The following is a 25,208-nucleotide window of genomic DNA, read 5'->3' on the forward strand; positions in this document are numbered from 1 at the left end:
AAGTCTTACCTTTCTAGCTATGAGCATGGCTTTCCCAACTAAATTCAGGATTCAGTTACGGAGAAGGGGGAGAATGGACGTTGAGTTATGAGATGGTCTGCTTACAATCTGCCACACCAGGTCCTCAAAACACAAAAGCCCGGGATAGAGCTGATTTGCAAGAGATTGAACGATATTATTTACAGTTAGTGTGACACAGGAGGGGTCTGAACCTTTGGTTCAAGGAGGAAAGAGGACTGGACAGCTACAGCCTTCCCAGTTTCCCATGGGTATCTCCAAAACAGAAGGATGAAAGAAGAAAAATCAGACAAGGAAAGGGGAAGGTGAGGTATTCCTGCAGACAAGTCTCTTTCCCTGGCACAGAAACACACTTCTGCATTTACATGTTTACCTAATTTTACATTTTAGGACTGCTACAGAGAATTCACCATGATTAAAAACTCTCGACTTTTAAAGATTCTTTATATGTGAATAACTGCTTCAAAAACTTTAACAGAATTTCATGTGTTTTGCTAAAAGCAGCCCTGGCCCCAATATCTAGGCTCCACCAAAGGACATCAGGGCAAATGTCAGAATCTTTAGGTTGAGAAGAAACTCCAGATTTTAGCTTTTTCCCGCAGCTTGTCTAGCAGCTGAGAATCCTGCTCTGTGTAGTGTCTTCTTTCTGCAGCCTGGTGCCACCCCTTATCAAAAGTGATGCTGGTGATAGTGATGCTTTTCAAACATTCTGGACAGTCTGACAGCATAGATGCACTCTGAATGTAAGGCACTGGCTTTGATTAGAAGTGGACATCACAATCCAGAAAGGAGGGGATATATGTATATGTATAGCTGATTCACTTTGCTGTACAGTATAAACTAACACAATATTGTAAACCAACTATACTCCAATTAAATATATACATATATATATATATATATATATATATATATATATATATATAAAGAAGTGGACATCACAGTCTCCTTGATCTTAGCAAACTGCATTGCATGGATATTTACCATGTTAAATCTTGATTTTGATATAAGATTATTTCTATATTACATGTAGTTTTCTTGAGCTAGGAAGTTACATTTCACTTTTTACTGATAGTTGAGCTATCATACAAATATGAAATTAGATGTTTTTCCCTGATTTCCAAGGCAGATGGTAGCATATCATTATAACTGTAAAAGCAGATCCACAAGGGATTAAAGAGAATTTCAGGTTCTTAGCACACGCCCATTTGTCCACGTTCAGTAACTGTTAGCCAGTCACCGTTTTCCTCTTTCTGTCTTCCTCTGCCCTGACCCTAAGGGCAAGATTATCTCTTTTCTTCTTTTTTTTTTTAAATTGAGGTATAGTTGATGTACAGTATTATATGTTTCAGTTGTACAGCATAGTGATTTACAATTTTTAAAGGTTATACTCCATTTATAGTTATTATAAGATATTGGCTATATTCCCTGTGTTGTGCATTACGTCCTTGTAGCTTATTTATTTCATATGTAGTAGTCTGTATCTCTTGATCCCCAAGGCCTACCTTGCCCGCCTATCCCCCACCCATTCTCATCTTAACTCTTCATCAGTATCTCCCAGCAGGAGGCCTTAGGAAGATGGAAGGAAGCACCAAATGCAAGTACATGAGTATAGATCTGACTTCCTTAGTTTTGTCATCTGTGTGCAGTCACAGGAACGTGGCCTCTGCTCTTGAACTTTATTCTGCATCAAGGGGACTCCTATTTGTACAATGAGTCTTTCGATGAAAATGTGGAAATTCTTGCTTTCTGTTTATTCATTTTTTCTTCTAGAGTAAACCTCATTCCTTTTAAAACCTGCTATTTTAGAGCTGGTGATAATTAAACAGAGACAAGCTGACATTTATTTTTCATGGTAAACGCTTTCTCTGTTAACTTACGGAAATAAGTTGCTCATGTATTTCTGTACTAAATTTATAAATTCCTCCAATGTATTAGGTTATAGTAGACATATAACAGGCTGACTTTTGAAGCACTCTCAGCCACTCTAAGAAACAACATGCTAGGCAAATCTATTAAATATGCTTGGAGTTGACCATTAGCAATTTTTTTTTCAACTAAAGTGACTATAATAAACAAGCATCTTTTGCCTAGATCTAGGATGGTGTGTGGCACAGGTGAGACTCAGTACATTATTTGTTGAATGAAAGACTAAAAGCTTTTCACATGTAGTGGAGGAGACATCATGCAGCTGATTAAGATTCCGAATGCTAACTGTGAGATTGGGACATATTGTGATAAAGGTATAAATGCAGGGCTGTGGAAGCACAGTCTAGATGAATATGAGAGAAAATAAATTACATGTATTAGTCACGCATTTCACTCCAGCGGCCCTGCTCCGTTTGAATAAGGAGGCTGCCTGGTGGTCTGTGGAAAGATGGGCACAGAGTGGAATTGAGTAGCCAGTGGAGATTTGGTCTCCGTCACAAGGTCATGTTACCCTGAGGAACTTACTCCCAAACTGAGACAAAAACCTTAAGAAAACCAATGTTTGGGGCCAAGCAGTGGGAAACTTGGCTTACCACATTTTTCAGTCATCTTGAACTCAATCTTTCAAATCCTGGAGGGGGAAGAAGGAAAGGGTGTGTATTTGTGACATGAGACTCAGGTGTCACTTTTCTCTTGGCGCCTCATGGTAGAAAAAGTACATGGGGGTTGGCTCCGCGATTAACCCCTGCAGCCATGCGTGGTGACCTCCAGGTCTTCAGAGGTTCTGACCACACAGCATGGGCCGGGCACTCACATTCGTGTCCCTCTTCAACCCTAATCAACCTGGGGTGGAATCAACCTGTGCCTCTTGCTCATTGTATGACCTTGGGTTTAAGTTTCTTAACTTTCCTGAGCCTGAGTTTCCTCATCTGTAAAATGGGGATCCTTCCTATATCCCAAGTGGAAGGCAGACATTCTCAAATTTCAGGGTGCTTGTTTTATAAAAGCAGGTTTCTGGGTCTCAGCAGGTCTTGGGTGGGGCCCCAGCATCTGCATAGTTGATGTGGGTGTTTCTCCAGCCACACTTGGAGAAACTCTGAGACTAGAGCATGACTTGCCACACTTTTTTGATCTTGCACCAGTTATCAGTAAAAAATGTCACACTCCTACCCCTAATAGAAGTATGTTTACAAATAAATGTACCGTCCTCTTGTACTATGCCATATACTCTGTAGAGCAGTATTAACATAACAAATATCAATCCGGGTTTTAATATTTTCTTCCCATACCCCTGGGTTATGTGAAACCGACTTTGAAAACCACCGATTTAGAAGCTCAAATGAACTATCTATAAAAACACTCTAAATAGACAAAACTGGACTAAGATTTTCAACAAGATACACGGCCTACATGTGCATGTGAGCCATACACTTAGAATACAAGCAAACGTGAAAATACCTCCCCAATACCACTCATTGCTAGTGTTCACCCTCATCTCACACTTTGAGCTTGATTTTTTTAGGAGACTTCTGTATTTTCAGCTTTGAAGCATTTTGGAATAGTTAATAGGAAACAAGGGTAAAATATGACCCAGAGACCAGAAGGTAGACAAAGAATTTTACTCATTTCCCTTATCAAATCTACACATTCCCAATTCACATAAGTGAGACAGTTGGAGGACAGGCTGATTAGAATATTTGTTTAGTGGGGCTCTTGCTGTTTTGAAAACAAAGCCATAAAGTTTTCTCTTGACAGCAGTTACCAACCTTAGAAGAAAATCCCAAAAAAATAATTCCATTTCCAGGTTCTACTCATCCTTCTTCATTCTCCAAAATAGCTCTAAAGCTATCAAGATTGGTACATATAAACTTTGGTCCTTGAATAAACAAGGGAAGATTTTTACAGGCCAAAGAGAGTTGCTGATCTCTTCTCATTAATGTGCTCTCCCTGTCTTAAACGTTCATGCCTAGAACAGAATCAAAAGTTTTAAATTACCCATTTATGAAGCCATATGATCATAGGCTCTAAGATTTTCATGATGTCAGCCATTGTCCAGGAGACAAACCAAGAACTGTACAGTATTTAAATTAAAAGTTTATAGAGTTGGACTTCCCTGGTGGCTCAGTGGTTAAGAATCCACCTGCCAATGCAGGGGACACGGGTTCGAGCCCTGGTCTGGGAAAAGCCCACATGCCATGGAGCAATTAAGCCCGTGCGCCACAACTACTGAGCCTGCGCTCTAGAGCCCGTGAGCCACAACTACTGAGCCCACGTGCCACAACTACTGAAGCCCATGTGCCACAAACTACTGAAGGCCATGCCCTTAGAGCCCATTCTCTGCAACAAGAGAAGCCACCACAATGAGAAGCCCGCACACCGCAACGAAGAGTAACACCCGCTCACCGCAACTAGAGAAAGCCCACACACAGCAACGAAGACCCAATGCAGCCAGAAATAAATTAATAAAATAAATTAATTTAAAAAAAAGAAATGGACTAAAATTATTTTTTAAGGTTTATAGAGACAAATTTTATAACAAGAAAAACATATCTGCAGACACTTTCAAAATAATTTGCCAAATAATACAGTTATTGATATAGAAATTTTATTCAGTAATAACTTCTGAGAGACAGCAAGTTATGGTTTTTTTTAATAGGTGCAAATATAGCTTAACTTTTTTTAAAACTACCATTTCTTAAGCATTTAGTACAGTTTCAGTTCTGCATATGCATCATCTTTCTTAAGTCCACCATGACCCTATAAGTTGTAGGTATGATTATCCCTATTTCACAGATGAGGAAATGGAGGCTCAAAAAGCTATCTAATTCATCCGTGGTCACACAGACAGCCAGTGGCAGAATCTCAGCTGAACTCAGTTTGAACAACAAGCTTCCTTTTAAGGAATAGGTAATACAGACTCTCTGTGGAGACAGCCATGTTGCCATCAGAAAAAAAGAAGGGCTGAATCAAAATGTGAAATTTCTAAGAAAAAAAAGCCTTTGGTCTCCATGATTTCAGGGAATGCAGCAATCACAACAATCAAGTGAATTCTGAGATCTGAAAGTTGGGGGAACTTTAAACCAAGGTGGTGGAGATAAGAACAATCCAATATTGGAAAAGTAAACTTACATGTATTGTCAATTGGGAAAGAAAGGTTTTTGTTTTTTGTTTTGTTTTTTTTTTTCTTTTTCTGGTTCTGAGGAAGATTTTAATAAAGAATTGAAAAGTTAGTCAAGGTCTTATCTGTAAAATCTCTGAGATTGTCTACGACCAATGATATTTGTGTTTTTACAATGATCACATGAACGGCCAGTGCAAAATATCTTGAAATTCCTTTCCTCAGTATTGTCACCTGTAAAATGGAAGTGGTGGCTATGCCTCCCCTGAGCTGTAATGCAACTTACAGGAGATACAGAATATAAAGTGCTTAGCACATACCCAGCACCGGGTAAATAATAAATGTTAGATGTGATTCCATTACCCAGTGAAGGTCATCTCACATTGGACCACATTTTTATGAGTAGCATTTACACTTTTTTTTTAATAACTAAATTTTGATTTCTATGACCACCAAAGCTTTCTGCACCACTTCTAATCATGTTGAATTATTTCTAAACTAGATAAGTCCTTTTCTACCTACATTATTAACAATCATCTCAACGTAAACATGCATCTTGGGGGCACTTCAAATTTAATACATTTTGTATCCTCATCATTATTATTTATTTTCATTATTTTCATCATTTAACCATTGGAGGATACACAGTAATTTATGCCTAGTCACAATTTTGTCATGCTATGTTTGAAATGAATATTTGAGGCATTAAAACTAACCTATTTCTTTAATCCTCCCTTGCCACAAATACATTTTTATTAAATAAAATGCATTTTTAATGCAAGATAGAAATCTTGGGTTTGGTAGGGTTGGTTAGTTATTTCAGAGGGATTGTTTTGTTAGGTGTTTTTTTTATTTGGCCAACATTAAGATATTCATCCATAATCAAACCCAGAAATTTTGTAATTTAGGTTTCATGTTATGATTCCAAGAGCATTTCTCTATAATTTCTCAGTTAGAATGACTTGCAAATAAAAAGAAGTCAAGTTCTTTGTAAGACTATACCACATTCATGTCTTATCCTAAGAGTGATAAGATAAAATGAGAGCCTGAACATGCAGAGAAAGAACAGAGCCCTTGTCTTGTAGATCCAGCTCCATTTAACATTGGAGCAATGAGATCATCCTCTCACTTAAGGTATTTGACCTGATTCCAGAAGAATCTCAGGCCCAGACAGAATCTTAGAAGTTGCCTCTTCTACCTGACCCTTCCTACTCTCCAATCGCCCCCATCCCCACCCCAGATCTATCTTCAATGTGAAGCAATTTTAATGTGGCAAAAACATCAAGAACCCACACTCATATGGCCAAATACTCATCACTCAATCATTTATTTCACTAAAGAGGGACTGAGTATGGCAACTCCAAGGCAGCTCATTGAGTCAGCGCTGGCTGTGTCCAGCCCCATGCTACATGCACTACCTGCCCACACTCTTAATAATCCTGACGGCCTCCCTAAAAGGCACATATTATCTTCAGTCTATTATCTTCAGTTAGAAGATTGGGATCTGAAAACCTTAAGGTCACAGATGGCCAGAGTCATCTGAATGCCAAAGTTGTGCTCTGACGGGAGCTACAGTCGCGAGCCCTATGGCAAATCAAGGAAAGATGGTGGAAGGGAGGTTATCCTAAGGCAACGAAGTCCGGAGAGAGTTTGCAAGAGCATTTCAGAGCAGATGCCACACCAGGGCCGGGGCCCCTGGCTATGGATCTGAGGCAGCGCTGGGCAGCCTCAGCTGTAGGGCTGGATGTCTGATACTCCTCGTGTATCTACTTTTCTGAGAATAATTGCACCGACTGTGGGGTTTTGTGATTGTTGTCAGAAGTGATACAAACTCAACCCAGAGGAGGTAAGACAAAAGAGGGATGTCCTTGGAACGTTCATAAAGCTCGGACGGGCAGCTGGGCCTCAGGGTCAAATGAATCTAGGCCTTGGCAGCAAACCAGGACTGCCTCTCTTCCCTCTGCATGTTCCCTTCCTTTCTTCAGACCAGCTTCCTCAGCACGGCCTCAGTCACATCCAGCTGCAGTCAGGGCAGCGGGGCACCTGGCTGGGTTCTAAGAGGGAGGAAAAGAGTCCTCCAAAGGAGGGGGCATCATCCCAGAAGGGAGAGGCGCTGGGCTGATGGAGTTTCAGCTGCCCCCTGCACATGCTACCTCTTCATCCTCAACTCTTTTTTCTATCTCTGTGCTTCTGCCTCCCCCAAATTTGGACTCTCCTCTACTCTGTGGTTCTTGCTCCACGAGGCTTCTGAACTCTAACTGTGGTTCAGCAAAAAGTGTGCTGGCTCAGCTCCACACTTGGACAGAGCTGTGTGTGCTTGGCCTCTTCACAAGCCACCTTGATCAGCTGTGGTGGGACAGATACACACAGACCCTTTACCAAGCTACCAAGCTTGGCTGCTGACGATGACGGTGCACTCCATCAGGGTGGCCATGGAGACCATGGCAGGCACCATGACTTTGCCTGCATTTTCCTAGTCCTTAAAAGTCCTGAGAGATAGGTCATTTTACAGCTGAGGAAACTGCATCTCAGGAGGTAAGGTAAGGGACTTCCCTGGTGGTCCAGTGGCCTAAGAATCCACGCTCCCAATGCAGGGGGCCCGGGGTTTGATCCCAGGTCAGGGAACTAGATCCCCACATGCCACAACTAAGAGTGTGCATTCTGCAACTAAAGATCCTGCATGCTGCAACAAAGATACTGAAAGCTGCAACTAAGACCCGGCGCAGCCAAATAAATAAATAATTTTTTTAAAGAAAAGAAGGTAAGGTAATTTCCCCAACATTGCACAGCAGTGAGTGTCAGAGCCACGACTCAGAGCCAGCAGCAAAGGCCGGGGCCACTGCTCTGAGACCGCACTGCTTCTCACAGCCACACCACTTCCATGGCAGGATTCAGGGCATGGGGTCTCCTCCAAAGTAGAACTCAATTATTTCTACCAGCATCCACAGGTGCAGGGAAATAAGTTCCCAGGTGAGAAACTGGGATTTCCTATGAGAAAGACAATAGAGACCAGCTAGTAGGGTCAGAACATGAGTTAGGAAAAATCCAAACTTCAATTTTTACTCCCATAAAATAGCTGATGATAATCTTTCATTTTTAAAGGTAGACTTTTGTTTATTTATTCATTCAGCAAATCATCGTGAAATCATGCCTACGTACTTTCTGAGCGCCCGGGCCGTGAAAGACACACCACCACCAATAAATGGCCCAGGAGCTATGCTTCCTGCACTTCTTGCATTCGGCCGGCAGAGGGGGCGAGTGCCAGCTCTGTGCGAGGAGGACAACCGCCTGCCTGGGCAGCAGCTGAAGCAGGTGGGCAGTGACACCAGCTGGGCGGCCACAGAATGCCGGGGACAGAGTCCCAGGTGCCCTTTCAGGTGTTTGGAGCCACCATGAGGGATCTCCAGGAAGATCTGAGAACAGTCCTGAAGAATGGTCCTGGGAGGATGAGAAATGAACAAAGGAAGCCCTGGATAGAACCTGCCCTGCAGAAAAAAGGGCCAGAGGATTTAAGAACTGGTAAGGACCTCGGGTGAAAAATGCAGTCTCCTTTGACCACAGCCAAGCCCTGAATGGTGGGACCCCACTTCCAAAGCACCAACATCCTGCTGTCCTCAGTGGGAGGGAAGGAAGTGTTCCTCCACACTTCCACTATATCAGATCATCAGGGTGGAGGAAGGCTCGATATCTGGATTTGGAAAGGAAGTGCAGGAGCATACAAGGCCGTGGACCGTCAGTCCCCTTGGCAAGTTCACCCCGGACCTGCCGGTGAGAGAGCTGAATCCTAGGGAGGATCTTAGAGAGAATATCAAAAGGCTGATTGATTAAGAACAAAACCTGTAACCCCAAATGACCCCTGTCTACTATAAAATGAGATTTGGGGGAATTCCTAACATCCTCCCTGGTGCATAAATTCTGGGTTTCCTGGTTTTCGAGAGCTGAAAATTGTAAAATCAGCTTTTCCACTTCCTTAGCATAAGCTGTTATTGATCATCTTGTTTTCAAGGCAAACACACACACACACACACACATACGTGAGAATTCAAAATCAGAATCCAATGAGGCACCCCAAAGATTGAAGTTTGCTGTATATAATTTTTTTAATATTTTAATTATTGTTTATCAAATTAGAATTTGGCAGTAAACATCACTTTTCATAAAGACATTACTTATGTATTAACAAATCAATCGATTCATTCGGTCTGGTAGCTTTGTAAGAATCCATGACTTCAGTTTTTCTAGCTCAGCTTCGCTTAACTCATGGTAAACACCTGGGAAACTATGAAACTTTGTGCTCACTCCTAGAGATTTTAACACTGAGTTTGTCTCTTCACCCCAGGAATGAAGAACTAACTCATCTGCAGTACCATGACACTGAAATAATTCAGAAAAGACACCATCACTTTTCTGAAGAGGTTGGTAAACAGCAGATGTTTTATTCAGAAAACTAGAAAGAGCAAGTACTCCTGCCACATCTTGATGATTTCTGTATGCTAAATGCATTGCCACGCACCCTCCCATAGAAAATCCTCCTACTGATATTCTGTTCTTCTTGATACCACTTTTTACTTCACCATCAATCAAATCTGTAAGCACCTGACACATTACATCGATTCAAGGTGTTCTGGGTAGTCATTAGATATTTTAAATCTGTCAAACCATACACTGGAGATTCCTCCTTTCAAAGAAGTATATGACCTGGGAGGAGCTGTTAGATAACTTTTATGTGTTGGAATGTTAAACCTTGATTTAAAACTTGCTTGATCCACGTTCTCAATCCTTGTCCAGAATCACCTGAGCCGTTCAGGAAGATCAGAGGGGCGCTGTGCCTCGCAGCCGGCAACCCATGCAGCGGGGCAGACGCTCTAAACCCGACAGAGCCGCATGACTGCCTCCACGACCCTGCTGCATATAAATTTTAAGAAATTTAACCAGGATATGAAGGAAAGATGGAATGCAGATGATGACAAATGACTCTGTGTTAAAACTGAAGCACACAAGCACGCCCAAGGTGTGGGGAACAAAGGCACTGACCTAAGTAAATTTGGCAAACAGGCTTCTGGCTGGATTCTCTAAGGCTCAAAACTAGAAGAATAAGTACACAGCATAGTGCTCTAGTTGGAAACCTATTTCTCACAGGGGTATGTATTCAAACTACTTTACATGTATGCTAGGGCTGAGACATTGTATAAAAATATTATAGATTGTAAGAGCCAGGTTTCTTTACTGTTGGAGAAAAGTCACAAAGAAGGAAAGTGGGAAGGTTAGAGGGAACCCTGTGGAGCTAGACTGGGGTCAGAGGCAGCAGTCATGACTCATGCTTTTGTTCTAAAGACAGTTACATAAATAAAGATGTGTGTATATGAATGGGTTAGTAGAGTGTGTGTATGTATATGTGTGCCCAGAAGCAGTAACACCCCAGTATCAATGAGCACACCTAGTGCTCTGATCTCTATTTCTAAACACCATTCTCCAATAAAAGGAACCGGGGCTCCTTGATTAGTTAGTGGTGGATTCCAAGGCTAAGACAAGGAAAACACAAGATGAGAAGATGAGCCTGGGGCATCTCGTGGTTCTAGAAAGTAAGAAAGGGCAAAAGGGATAAAGAGGAAGGGTGAAAGAAATAAAGAGAAGGAGCCATATCAAAAGGACACAGGCACCAACCTGAAAGAGCCCCTCCCACAGTAAAAACAGCTGCAGGCAAGATCCACCAATGGATGGTGTAGTGGGTTGAACTGTGTCCCCTAAAGAAGTATGTTGAAGTCCTAACCCCAGGTTCCTGTGAAGATGATCGTATTTGGAATTAGGGTCTTGCAAATGTGATCAAGTTAAGATGAAGTCATCCTAGATTACAGTGGGTCCTATATCCAATCACTAGTGTCCCCGTGAGAAGACGAGAGGACAGAGGCCCACACCCAGGGAAGACGGTCATGTGAAGACAGAGGCAGACAATTGGAGGGAAGCAGCTACACAGCATGGAACGCCAGACTGCCAGCAACCACCAGGGGGCAGGAGGGGGGATGGGACAGGTTCTCCCTTGGGAATCAGAAGGAACCAACCCTGCAGACACCTTGATTTCAGACTTGTGGCCTCCTGAACTGTGAAAGAATAAATTTCTATCGTCTTAGGCCACCCAGTTTGTTTTTTACAGGAGCCCAAAGAAACTAATACAGGTGGTAAAATTAAAGGGTGAAGCAGAAATAGGGTATGTGCCTAATCTCAAAGTATCTCCCCTCAAATACTTATTAATTACAAAGGGAAAAATAGTGACTTTACCAAAATGAAAGCTGGTGGCCACCACCTTGACCAAATGGTGGAGGTTGACATCACTAGCGATACATACCGACATCATGGCCTCCCCCACCAGCCCCCGATACGGAGCAACGGGAAGGGCGTCCTTTGCATAATACAAACCCTCAGTCTAGTCAGGAGAAACAGCTGGCGCACTGAGGTTGAAGGGCACTCTACAACATGACTGACCAGTACACGCTATAACACGTCAAGATCATGAAAAATAAGAAAAGACTGAGGGAAAATCACAGGTCACAGGAGATTTAGGAGGCCAAAACTAAATGCAGTGGGAAATCTGGAACAGAACAAGGATGGTAGTGGGATAATTGGTGAGACCGGAATAATGCTATGCCTTAATTTGTAGTATTATACTGACGTTAATTTCTTAGTCTTTTTTAAAATAAATTTACTTATTTTATTTATTTTCATTTTTGGTTGTGTTGTCTTTGTTGCTGCGTGCAGGCTATCTCAAGTTGCGGCGAGCAGTGGCTTCTTTCGTTGCGGAGCATGGGCTCTAGGCGCACAGGCTTCAGTAGTTGTGGCGCGCAGGCTCAGTCATTGTGGCACATGGTCTTAGTTGCTCCGCGGCATGTGGGATCTTCCTGGACCAGGGCTCGAACCCTGGTTCGAATCCCCTGCATTGGCAGGCAGATTCTTAACCACTTCGCCACCAGGGTAGCCCTAATTTCTTAGTTTTGATCATTGTTCTGTGGTTATGTAAGATGATACCATAAGGGAATGTGGGGTGAAGAGTATACAAGAACTCTTTGTACTGCTTTTGCAACTGTTCCTTACATCCAAAATTATCTCCAAATTTTAAAAATACTAATCGTGGGTGAGGATGGAATTACTATGGGGGGAAGGAGGAATCCAATGGGGAAAGTCAGCCAAATGATCACTTGACAATTCAGACGTAAGAAATCAGGCACTATGATATTAAGCTCGATAAATTATACCAACCACAATTGTACTTTCAGTACCCAAGGCACCAACAATTGGATCATTCAAAAACAACTCACTGTGTTTAACGTTTTTATTTTTAACTCTGCTTTGGTAGTACAAAAGTCATAGAAGTACAAACCAGACAGTTAAAAATACATTTGACACTCGGTGAAAAATTTCCTTTACAAATTTTTACATTGAGGTGGTAGCCAACTCATTTATTACATCAGAAGTTAGTCCATCATTAGTGTTTTATATAGTAACTTTGTTGTGGGTCTCCAAGCCTTCTACAGGAGGAAAAACACAAAAGGCCTGTAAACATCCGTTGCTTTGGGAACACTTAAAGATTCTTATTAGGTAATATAAACCAGTAAAAAGCATACATGTTGAAAATATTGAATGCTTAACTTTTGGCATATTTAGAAGCCAGTCAGACAACAACTGCTCAAGTATTAGAAAATATTTAAAACATACTTTTGGTATAAATACAATTTAAATATTTTGAGTATTCTCTTGCCTGTTGTATTGCTATTAAAAAAAAAAAGTGATCTGACCTGAATAAAATTATAAAATAATTAAAGCTGAAGAATATCTTACACTTTATCCCTCACCATTCCAGGGGCATAATATTTTTAAAACAAAAAATGATTCCTCTTTATAAAACTAAAACTATTGGTCTAGACTGCACGCATATTATTTACACTAATACACCCCCCCAAAATTCCTATATTGCTACTTTCTGGACCGCCATGAAATTTATTTCCATATTGCCTTCCCCTGGTCTACTGCATGTATGCACGTACACATGTACAGCTTTTAATTAGTTGTCAGCAAAAATTCACATGAAATTGAACCTACCATTCATTTAAAAGGTTAGAAATTTTTAGTCTGGTGCCAGAAAAAGAATGGATACTTTAAAGTACATTTTCATGGGAATCATCTTTTGGGAGTCAAATGAGAATTGTGCTTTCTTTTTGAAATAAAGGAAGTGCCAAGGCACCATACCAACATGGAGGCAGGTCTTGAAGATTTCCCTATACCTGGACTCCCCAACCTCTTGGCCCAGACCTCCCATAAATGTACTACTACCTTCACCTCTGGGTTCTTTGAGGTGTTTTGTAAACTGTAAAGCTTTTTTTTTTTTTTTTTAAGTGGGGTATTCCACACCTACAGGGGAAAGTAACCCTCAAGAATCCTTTAAATAACAGACACTAGCTACAAGATGGAGAACAGGAAGAACACCAAGGAAAACATACCAGAGGAAGGTGTGGGTCCATCTTGCACCAGAAGTGGAGATTGTCTTGTTTTGTTTTAGCCTTGAGTTGTCAAAACAAGACTTTTTTTTTAGTGACTTTAAACCATTTCCCCCTTTATTCAATGGCTAAATAAGATTTGCTTAGCTTGAGTTAAAACAAACAAAAAAACAACCAAAACTATCAATATTTTATAAGTGACCTAGTTGTGGCATGATGGTAGCAGGTCAGTGCTGATTTCTCGTCTCTGAATCCAAAGTCTAGCATCCGGTTCCCTCTGACTCCATGATCTCTTGGAGGATCAACTGCCCAGGGTTAGACTATATCTTCAAGGAGCTTTCACTACCAAAGATTCATCTTTTATCTTTTGTAGCAGTTAAACTGTAAGGGGATCGTCTTACAACCAGTAGCAAAATGAGATCTAAGGGTTGGGGGAACAGAAGCACAGGCACACAGACATGTGTGTACATACACACATACGCACACACAGACACACACACCCTGAGCATTAGCTCAGACTATACACATATAGTTCCACTGTACACAGTTATCATACTGGAAAAATTGCAGTGTGTACACCAAGGCCACAGATGGGGGATTGGGAGGGGTGGTGGTTGGGAAGACAAAAACATGAGCTCTTTTCCTCCCTGGAAATGTAATAAATTTTTCATCAGACATTTTTAAACCAAAACTTGTTTCAAAGCAAACTGAATTCTGTATCCAGCATAGCAACAGTATTCCCTTTTAGCTTTCATCCACATGGCTGCAGACTCCACCATAGAAATTGTATAAAAGATAAAAAAATAATTCCCTAGGCAGCTTTATATGTCATAAGTTTTCAGTCTCTTAGAACTCTTCAAGTAAAGTCACTCCTGCAAGAGAAAACAAAAAAGGTAAAGCTTGGCAAGCATCATATCACATGTTAATCTGGCCTAAATATTTAAGAACACAGAGGAATTGTAATCCATCCTCACCCCGTCCCACCCCATCCCACTGCATTCCTTCCCCCATTACACATTTCTTCTTTGAAATCAGTCTAAGGAAATTTAAGCACGAAAATTTCCAAAGGACATCTTTATTGAGGTTTTATAAACCAAGAAAGAACAGAACTTGAGAACCACAGTAGCCTGACGGCATCAGTCTGTCTTAATACAAGTTTCTGGGGTGACTGGTGGGCATTCTCCCTGTGAGTCCTTTAGCACTTCTTCTCAGGAACCTGTTCCTTAACTCTTCAGCTACGTTCTGTCAAGTAATGAGCAACAGGGGGAATGTGCTCAGTCACAAGGAACCCTGTATGTGTCAGGTAATGTGACTTTCCCAGGCCACACCAAATTGAGTTAACTCTGCATCTCCATTCGGCAAAGGGTGCAGCTTGGCTGGGACTTCACTGGGCGAGTAAGAACACAATGATAAAATGCTCAATCTTCAGTCTTCGTTGTACCTTGGAAGGCTCTGTGGTACGCGGGCCTCTCACTGTTGTGGCCTCACCCGTTGTGGAGCACAGGCTCCGGACGCGCAGGCTCAGCGGCCATGGCTCACGGGCCTAGCCGCTCCGCGGCATGTGGGATCTTCCCGGACCGGGGCACGAACCTGTGTCCCCTGCATCGGCAGGTGGACTCTCAACCACTGCGCCACCAGGGAAGCCCATCTGTATTATATTTTTAAGTTCTTCTAACAATTGGCCCATGTCAACATCTGTGTTTACATTACAAATGAAGCCCCCTATAAACCTGCAAAATAATTTTTTATTTTTCAAAGTTTTGTGTTTGTTTTTTGTTCTTTTATAGTGGTCTCATCTACGTGACAGTTATGTACCCCTTTACTTTCCTGTTTTGAAGACCCAGGATAGGATTAAAATTCTACACTTGACTGTGTATATTGAAACATACATACAATGCAGGCAAACCTACACCAGGTTAAGGAACAAAACTTTCTCTTGTCTCCCCAGATTGTGTTTCCTATAAATGCTAAACAAAAACAGAGATGAAACCAGCTTACAGAAATATGAAGAAATAGCAAAAAGTCAGTAGGTTGTCTTCACTGAAGTGTTACTTTGTACTTATTTTATAGCTCATCCTTCACATGTAGCCTAATATTATCTGTATTATCCTTTTCTGTCACTATGTCATTTATAATAATCATAGTGTGTGTGTGTGTGTGTGTGTGTGTGTGTGTGTGTGTATGTGAAAGAGAGAGAGACAGAGAGGGATCTCCCAAACTAAATGGGTTGGGGAAAGGACCCTTACCCCCCTTAGCTGAAAAGGAAATAAAGCATTGTCCTCTAAAACAGCAAGAACCAAGTTCTTAATTATAAATGAATAAGTAATTCCCTGCTCTGCATTGCTACAACCTAGCATGGCTAAACTATGGATTTGTACAATAAAACTGAACAAAGTCAAGTCTGGGAATACTGTCATTTGAGAGTCGATTAATGTGGAAGACACTAGCAGGGAAAAAAGTAGAAAAGCCAGAGATGGAAAAATAGAAAAATCGTCCTAAGAGGAAAAAAAAAAAAAGCTAAAAGATAGGAGAGAATTTTCCCAGTAAAACTTCAAACTAGGCCATTATCTAGAAAAAAGGTGTTCAACTACTTTTATGTCTCCTCTTTTTATCAGCGGCTCCCTTAGACCTGGACTGTTTTGCATCAAGGAAAACAAGAAGGTCAAGAGCAAGGGATGTCAGAATGAAATGTTTCATCACAGTAAGAGTTTTCATTCCAACATAGTAGAACTTCCCATTTAGAGTTCTTTGCACAGGTTTGACCAAATTTAAGGAGTGGGCATGTAAGACCAAGGCTGGGCTATGAAGGAGGGGTCTGGAGCCAGTGGCCTGTCCCCAGATGCAGACCCCTGTGACTAGCTGTTGAACCTTGGCCTCTCTGCAGCATCCCTCGTAGGGCTGTTGGGGGTTTTACATAAGATGATATATGTACAATGCTTAATACAGGGCCAAGCAGTCAGTACCCTCCTAAAAGTTAGCTATCGTGACCATTAGCAGCATCCCAGCACAGTGGTTCTCTTCCACAATGGCCTTCTGCAGCTGGTTAAAACTGCACTGCACACAATATCTTTGAAAGAGAATGTGAAAAATACAAAATGCTGCTTAAAAGTCTTCATTACTAATACCAGAAACAAGGCAGAAAAAAGGAACGGTAACCTTTTCAGGCTCTATTGAAAACTACCCAGCACTGATTCACAGTTCTGGGCTCTCTGTCTTCACACACATTAACAAAAGGGAAGCTTTGACCAGCACAGCAGCTCTCAATTTCCAGATAAATACCTGTCTTATCTGAGTGGTAATCTAGAGGAAAGAAGATACCACATTTTATACAGCTTGTAAATTTCCAACTGCAGCCTTATTTCTGGGACTGTGTCATGGTGCATTTGACATTGTTAAACTTCTTCTCATTTCATTCTACAGCTGTGAATATGACCACATTGATAAACAAACACATACTTTAAAATAGTATTTCTTTACCACAACACATTAATATTAAAAGGTGCCTCCTCTACAGGCACACAGCAGTCAGAAACCAGGAGCAGGCTGGCATGAATGCTAGGGAAGGCTAGCAGCAGCGGACCAGAGGGAGAGAAAACACTCCACCCACCTGTTGTTCTCAAGTCTTATCACCATGGGACCCCACCATATTTAACAAGACTGATCTATCTTTTTTGGGTGGGATAGGGTGGGAAAATTTGGTGATTACTGTCTTACACAACTGAGTGCTCAAGCTGGGAGAAATGAAGCAAAACTTCCTTCCATTGAAAAGACGATTCAGAAATCCCAAGTGTGACCACGTCCATCATATAACAAGACTGATGGAGAGAAATTAAGAACCTCAGAAAAAATTTATCTGGAAAGAAAAGGTCATCTTTTCTCTAGAGTTAACTGCTTTTTACACAATTCTAATTAGATAAAGCTAGAATTCCATTATGGTGTTAAGGTTCCACAGAAGCCACAACAGAGCTTTGATTAGGACGCATATGTGCCTTGTTAAAAAAGGATTCTCTAGAAAAAAGGACCTGGTCCCTTTAAAAATGAGAACCATGTCTTAAGAAACTAGAAGCCTAAACAGATTAATGGACAGTGAACACTAAGACCTCAAAGGACAGGGGATTAAGGAAGGAAGACTATCTGATTAATAACAATAGTGGCTGACATTTACGGAGTGCTTTCTATGCACCAGGCACTGCAGTGCTAAGCGCTCCAGATTCAGTAACTCAATCTTTTCAATGACTCCATGAGTCAATGATGATTCTCATTTTCATAAGTGGACACTGAGGCTTGCAGGTTCAATAGCTTGCCCAAGGCCACACAATTAATAATAAGAAAGCAGTGATTCCAGCCCAGGCAGTCCCACCTGGAAACCACAGTCGCCGCCACACCAATCACGTGGAGATATCCACCGAGCCATGAGGTCTTCTGCGGCCTGTCCTTCTCTGTTCTTTCCTGAATAACGCCAATGGGAAACTGTGCACTCCTTGTAGTTTTGAATTTTCTCACATGAGATTTGGATCTTACTGGGAAGTCTGAAGGTTGCTCTTTCCTGAGTTATAGCTTCACAACAATTTAAATGTGTTCATATATTTAGCAATAATGGGCTTCCCAAGTGACAGTAGCTGAATGTTTGTGATTTACCAACCCTTGGGATGGTGAGAATCAGAGCACTTTATTCCAAGTAAAATGTAATTGACATCAAAAGTTATTCTGTATCTGGAAACACGAGGGTTCTCCTGGGAAGGATTTAAATGCAATTCAGCAGTTCCCTCTTAGTCTCAATAAACCTCTGATTCAACGTCTACGCTAGCTACGGGTAGAATAATTTAAGACTCTGAATGGTCCCACCTCTTTCTAGTAAGGAAAACAAAACAAGTTAAATGTTGCCTCTCAACTGCCTTGTGAGCAAGAGTCCAGCTACCTGCATTTAGTAAGCCTCTACCTGAGTGTCAAACAAAACTACAGCATCTTATAGGTTATGTCTAACCTGCCTCTCTGAGCCTCAGGAAAATTAAGAAATATCAAAAACCATTAATTTTTCACACTTTTATTTGCTAAGTGTTTAAATAGGTCTCACCTGACATAATATTATAATAATAACATCAAGTATTTGGCTATTTAGCATTTGCTAAGCGCCAAAGAACAACATCCCTATGAGGTAGGTGGTATTTTAAACCCACTTTACAGATGGAGAACTTGAGGTATCAGAGGCTAAGGAAATTGCCCAAGATTACACAGCTAAAAAGTGCCCGGCCAGGACTTGGGCACAAGGAGTCTGGTTCCAGAACCTATACTGTGGAGCTACTATAGCATCGTACATCCTTGCAGAAAATAGACAACTTACAGAAAACAGGGACTACTATTTCCTTAGCTATTTAATGTTAGTAGATTCAAAGTCTCGAGTTACAAATGAAGAAAAATTAAAATCCTGATTATAACTATTAATTCCCTCTTCTATCTCGTTCTAGGCCAAAATGTCGCCAAAGGCATTTTGTTTTCTGCCTCCCTCGAGCCCCTTAGGTCTGCCTTTTCGTCCTCCGAAGTCTCCGTGAGCCTCCAGTGCTGCAGTTTCTGCGGCAAAAAGGCAGATGTTGCAGCCCTCCTTGCTAAGCCTTGTCAGAGGGCTGGCAGGGCCACCGGGGAGGACAGATAAGCTCCCTGAGGGGTCACCTTCTGGTCAGCACTAGGGAGGCGCCCTGGAGCAGACCCTGCCGAGGGAGATAACTGAGGAGAGGAGACAGCTTTGGTGGCAATTCAAAACAAAACAAAACAAAACCCTCTGGGCCCTCATGTTATCTAAATTCTGGGAATACTCACAAATATGTTTCAGTCTCTTCTGTACACAGAACAAGGCTGTGGAGGAATAACTTAGAACATCAGTGTTGATGACAGCAAAATATGTTTTTAGGTCCACCCAAAACTCTCAGATTATGTCTATAAATGTTTCGGGGCTATTCCCAAAAACAAAGAACAAACAGGACATACGCCATTTTAAACATGTCCAGCATTTTCACTCCTCATGGCTCAGTCAATGTGGGAGCATAAAAAATAGTCCACAGACCTTATCAGTCATCAGTTTCAATAAAAAGCAAGGTGCAGACAAGTATCTAAGCTCTCATTCGTGGAAGGGCAAAGGAGGGGGCTGTAGACACATATATATGTTGTTTAAGTAGGTATACGCATAGAATAATCCTGAAAGGATATAGAGGACACGGACAACCGTGGTCCCCTGTTGGGAAGGGGACTGAGAGGTGACATGTGTGTGGGGGGTAGAAGGGGCGTAGACAGGGTGAAGACATTTTTTTTAAATCCTGCAGCCTTTTATGATGCTTAAATATTGTATCGTGTTCATGCCTTATTTTTCAATTTTAAAAATGATTCAATTTCGGGCTTCCCTGGTGGCGCAGTGGTTGAGAGTCCGCCTGCCGATGCAGGGGACACGGGTTCGTGCCCCGGTCCGGGAGGATCCCACATGCCGCGGAGCGGCTGGGCCCCTGAGTCATGGCCGCTGAGCCTGCGCGTCCGGAGTCTGTGCTCCGCAACGGGAGAGGCCACAGCGGTGAGAGGCCCGCGTACCAAAAAAAAAAAAAAAAAAAAAAAAAAAAAAAAAAAAAAAAAAAAATGATTCAATTTCAAACACTTGCAATATCCAGGACCTCAGAGACAGTGAAGGGACTGAACTATCAGGAAGCCCAAGTCCAGGCTCTGGAATAAACCATCTGCATGACCTTGAACAAGGTACATAATGTCCTAGGGCCTCCTTACTCTAAAACTAGGGGACCAAGGGGGCATGGGGAGAAAAATTACTACAAAAACTAGAACAGAAGCTCCATGAAAGCATGGCCCTTGTTTGTCCCTTTTCCACACTGCTGCATCCCTAAGGCCTGGCACAAAGTAGGGGCTCAACAAATACTTTTAAAAGATGTTCATTGTACTTGAGTTGACCTGAACTAGCCATCACAGCTCCTCTGAGATCTCGAGTCTATGACCTTAGTCGACTTGTTAGAAAACAGAATAGCTCACAAACCTGGACTGACCCAGGCACAGCTCTAACAGCCAAAAGACATCAGATGGTCCCCATAGGAGACCAAGCCTGGGGAAGGCTGATAATTTTGAAATGATCACTGCTGTGAGTTACCGGGCTAAACTGAATGCAGATTTTTTTCTTTGTTGAAGCAAAGCTCCCTTGAACTTCAAAGCCACTGAGCATATCGGCCCCAAAGTATGGATTTCTTCCCACCCAAGCCCTCTCCCTCCCCAGCCCAGGGATATGGGAAAACTTCATCCTTCTGAGCCTGGCTCTTCCACTGTAAACTGGAGAGATGAGATGAGATGATCACCCATGATCCATCAGGTTGCATTTAAATTTCTGTCCCCCACTCAGCTCTTCTCCTCATCTGTCTGGTTCTACTGCCTATGCTTTGCACAGACAGTGAATGGTCAAGGACAGGCATTAACTTCCCTCCACTTCCATATTTAAGATGGACTCAATGGGACTGGTCTTCCATGTAAGAACAACACAAGTATCAAAGTACTGCTTTTACTCTTTAGAAATGTATTCAGCCATTTCTAAATCTAAATGGTGGTCCCATCCATGCCTATTTGAGGTGCAGCTTCTGTTTATAAAGGCCAATGAATCACATTAAGGGGCTTCCATCAAATTTGTGATCCTTCTGCTTAAAAAAAAAAAATATATATATATATGTTTTTTGCCCTGAAAAAAATATAAGCTATGGAGAAAAATTAACTCGTGATACCTAAAGTTTCTCACCATCCTCTCCTTCCCTGGAGCATTAACAAAAGAATGAGCCATGCAGAGGACTGCAAATAAAGCAACACATCATCAGGGGAGGCCACCACCGGACCATCGCTGCACTGCCTGTCACCAGAGTTCAAAAGCAAAAAGGAGAAAAGCTTGCCTTTCCTCACTGTTAGAGGAGGAAATGAAAAGGCCCCGAAGATCTGGAGAGCTGACCTTGTGCCTGGCTGTGGTCCTGAGGAGGGAGGGAGCATGATCCATGAGTCTTGGCAAAAAGGAGACTTTTATCCCAGAGCAAAGCCCCAGCCCAGCAGTAGCACGGTGAGGTGAAGCAAATTCAATCCACACTACCTCTTAATATAACCCCTCCTCTGATCTGTATAATAAAAAGAACTTACGTTGCAACACTTTTCAATTGCCTTGTTACTAATTCTGATTCCACCTCCAGTAAGAGGAGCATGTTATTTCTAAGGCCCTCTTAACACACACAAGAAAATGGCCCAAATTCCTAAGGGACTTGCCAAATAGCTATTTCTGAGATGTCATCAGACTCCAAAGCTCTAATGTTCTTAAGAAGTAAAAAGGGAGTTACAGTATCTAAAAGTGATGCTTGAGGAATGGGCTCATAACTAACTAGGACCCCTGAGAATGGGATGGAAATTATTGATAATAGTGAATAGTGAGTTAGTGAATACTAACTCTGTGCCAAAGCCTGATTTAAGAACTGTACACATGTATTATGTCATTTACATCCACCACTACACCCTACACCACTTTAAAGATGAAGAACCTGAGGCTTGGAGAGGTTAAGTAACTTGCTGAAAACAACCGGTAGTTAGTGGCACAGTTAAAATTAAACCTAAGCAGTTTAAAACTCAGCTCTTAATCACTAAGCCAAATGACTGAAATAAGAATTAATAGAATAGCTTCAATAATAAAACGATTTAAAACAGAGATATCTAATATGATGAATTTCTGTTTTGATAAAAAATGTTTTCTGTAAACTTACCAAATCAACGTTTTCAATAAGATACTACCATAAACTGGAAAGGGGGGTAGATACTTCAGAAACATGTGTGAGAGAATGCTTACGATGGCATCATTTTTAAAAAGCAAAAGCCCAATGATAAAGAAGACAAGGCAGTGGCATTTGGAGGCTGAAAGCAATTTGATTTATTTAACTTTGAAGAACAAAAGCTTATTCTTCTAAGAAGAAATCAAAACGCATTTTCTGTGGAAAAAAGAAACCATTTTAACTGCATTGCCAAAATAAATCAGGCAGAGTGCAAGTCAGATGTAGCTACAAAAAAGAACTCAGGCAAAGGAGACAGGGGGGAAATAATAAAGGGGGGGAAGAAATGCCAAACAGCAGATTTTGTTTTTTAAAGAGAAGGAGAAAGAGAGAGAAATCCTAGGTCTAGTTGGTGGTATCAGCCACTGATTTTTTTTTTTAAAGAAGGAAACCTAACCAATGAGTAGATATGCATTTGCATTTGAATATTTGAATCAGTTCTATATTAAAAACAAGGCATTCCAGTAAAATAGCTTGGCCAAAAATCCAAATTTAAACAAAAATATTTTTCAGGAAAAAAACACAACTCTAAAAACTGTATTAGACAGTACAAAAGGTATATAACACTCCTGTCTTATTGTATTAGTTACATCCCAGTGCAGATCTTCCTATTCAGCTCAGAACCAGAGATCTTCTGGGCCTAGAAGGAAAAACTTCAGGATCTCTCTTGTTGGAAAATCAAGTCACATTAAATGGCCCAAAAATACTCTTTTGGAGGATGAGAAATATTAAGAAACCAAGCAAGAAAAATTTTCATAAGTACATACATATTTTTGAGTGTCAGTGAATAGTCCCTTCCCTCCTTTCTCAGAGTCCATTCTCTGTTGGGCTCATCAGACATCGTCACTCAGCAGGTCCCAACCTCAGCAGGCTCTAACCACAGGACCTGTTTTTCCTTGGACCTGGCTGAGCGGTGAAGTCTGGGACTCCAGGAGCCAGACTGCCTGGGTTGGGCTCTAAACTCTACCACATTCTTGCTGGTAACTCTAAACAAGTTGCTTCAACTCTCTCTGCTTAAACTGGCACCTACTTATTGCTGTTGTGAGGATTAAATCAGTTAATACATGGAATATGCCTTCTAAAGCATGCCTGGCACATAGTAGATACTCAATATGCAGCACGTATTATAATTAAATTAGTCCATCGGCATTTGTGATACTATTCTATTTTGAGTCTGTTTGAAATTTTCCATAATAAAAATTATTTTTTTTAATTCCAAAATTAATTACAATTATGTTGAAGGCTCGGAAAACACGTCCCCTTTCTAAGGTCACTCATGTGCTCGTTGCACCTTTGGAGGGCACAGCACCACTGAGGCCAATGACATGCCAGATGCTCTCCTGGCACTCACCTTCAATCGATGGATTTAATATCCTATTTCACATTCAAGGAAACCTGGAGTAAGGGCAGTTAAGGACAATTTCCAAACGGCAAAGCTATGATGAGAGCCCAGGTCTTCTAATCAAATCCAATGCTCTTTCACAAAATCCCAGTAAGAAGATTGTGTGCTTTGCAGAGAGTATCAAGTTGTAAACCAGTTAGATGTGGTCAGGATTTTCAGATGACTGGATCAAATCCAGATAGGACAGAATTTGGACCAAGAAAACTACCTGAGCAATTCTAATTCTTTTAACCTTCCCAGATCTTGAGTGCCTCTCTCCGGTCAGTAGTGGCCAAAACCTGCCACGGCACTTTAGCAAGGCTGGAATCTGGCTGAGCCTAGCCCAGGATCACATTGCGCCTCCTGCCCGAGGGCAAGCAGTGTCTTCTTACCCTCCGTCTGCTCCGTCTCTCAACACACTGCCAGGTTGATGACTCATATGCAGAACTGTCATTACAACTCATGCTTTCTCTTTCTTTGCAGCTAAACTGTCTGGGTCTTCCTCACCTTAGACTTGAATAGTCACATACTTCTCGTCCCAGAAGGCAAGTCCTCCTGACTTCAATCAGAATGTTTCTCTAATTTACCAAAGTCACTCAGGATTCCAATTCTAACATCTAAGGTACCATCTACTCTGTTGCTAACACTTCCTGCAATGATGGAAATTTTCTGTATCTGCACTGTCCCGTGCAGACACAGTATCTGGCAGACCCTAGTCATCTATGGCTACTGAACACTTGAAATGTGACTAGTGCAATTGCAGAATGAAACTTTTAATTTTAATTAATTTAAATTTAAGTCGCCCACAGGTGACTAATGGCTGCCATATTAGACCACCAGGTTCCAGATCATTGGTGGAGATGTTCCTCATTCATGGATCTAGGGCTGCCCCTTCATGAGCACCCCAGGATGGCAGAAGAGTGCAGCTGGTCTTAGAGTCACAGACCTCAGTTCAAATCAGCTCCTCTTTCCAGTTATGTGATCCATAACATGTAATTTACCCTTTCCGTGCACTGGTTTCCTCATCTATAAAGCTGGGGTAATAGTATCCATCCCATTAGGAGATGTTTATAATGGGGACATGTGAGATACATCTCAGTACAACACCCAGAAGACTAGAATACTGAATTGACATTAGCTGCTTTTATGATCTTCACCATGCTCTTCCTTTTCCTAAATTCCTCTTGGTTCCCTTCCCAAGGCACCAGTAACTGGCTGAGAAGCCAAAGACAGACTTTTCTGCTCCATGTCTCTTCTTTAAAGAAAGCCTCTGTTGGGTTCCTCAACTCAGGGGAAGGGGCCAGATCTTCCAAAGGGCGGAAGGGCAAGAACCAGTGCTGGAAAGCTATCAGAGCCCCTACGTCTTACAGAATTCAGGAGCACAACTCTTCCAGATGACTTCTGGATCATCCTCAACCCCTCTGAGCCTGGGCAGGTTATCAGAAGCT

At 41.7% G+C, this 25,208-nt stretch overlaps 1 pseudogene across 1 annotated transcript; it reads right to left on the reverse strand.

Moving 5' to 3' along the window:
• Nucleotides 1-9,241: 9,241 nt before the first annotated feature.
• LOC307057666 (lysophospholipase-like protein 1) lies at nt 9,242-11,414 on the reverse strand (annotated as a pseudogene). The gene is made up of 2 exons: nt 11,409-11,414; nt 9,242-9,970 (listed from the first exon to the last, which is right to left on the reverse strand). The product of its transcript is annotated as a lysophospholipase-like protein 1 (transcript).
• Nucleotides 11,415-25,208: the final 13,794 nt, after the last annotated feature.

This window comes from Hyperoodon ampullatus, assembly GCF_949752795.1.
Source record: "Hyperoodon ampullatus genome assembly, chromosome: 1".
In the NCBI taxonomy this organism is placed as follows: domain Eukaryota; kingdom Metazoa; phylum Chordata; class Mammalia; order Artiodactyla; family Ziphiidae; genus Hyperoodon; species Hyperoodon ampullatus.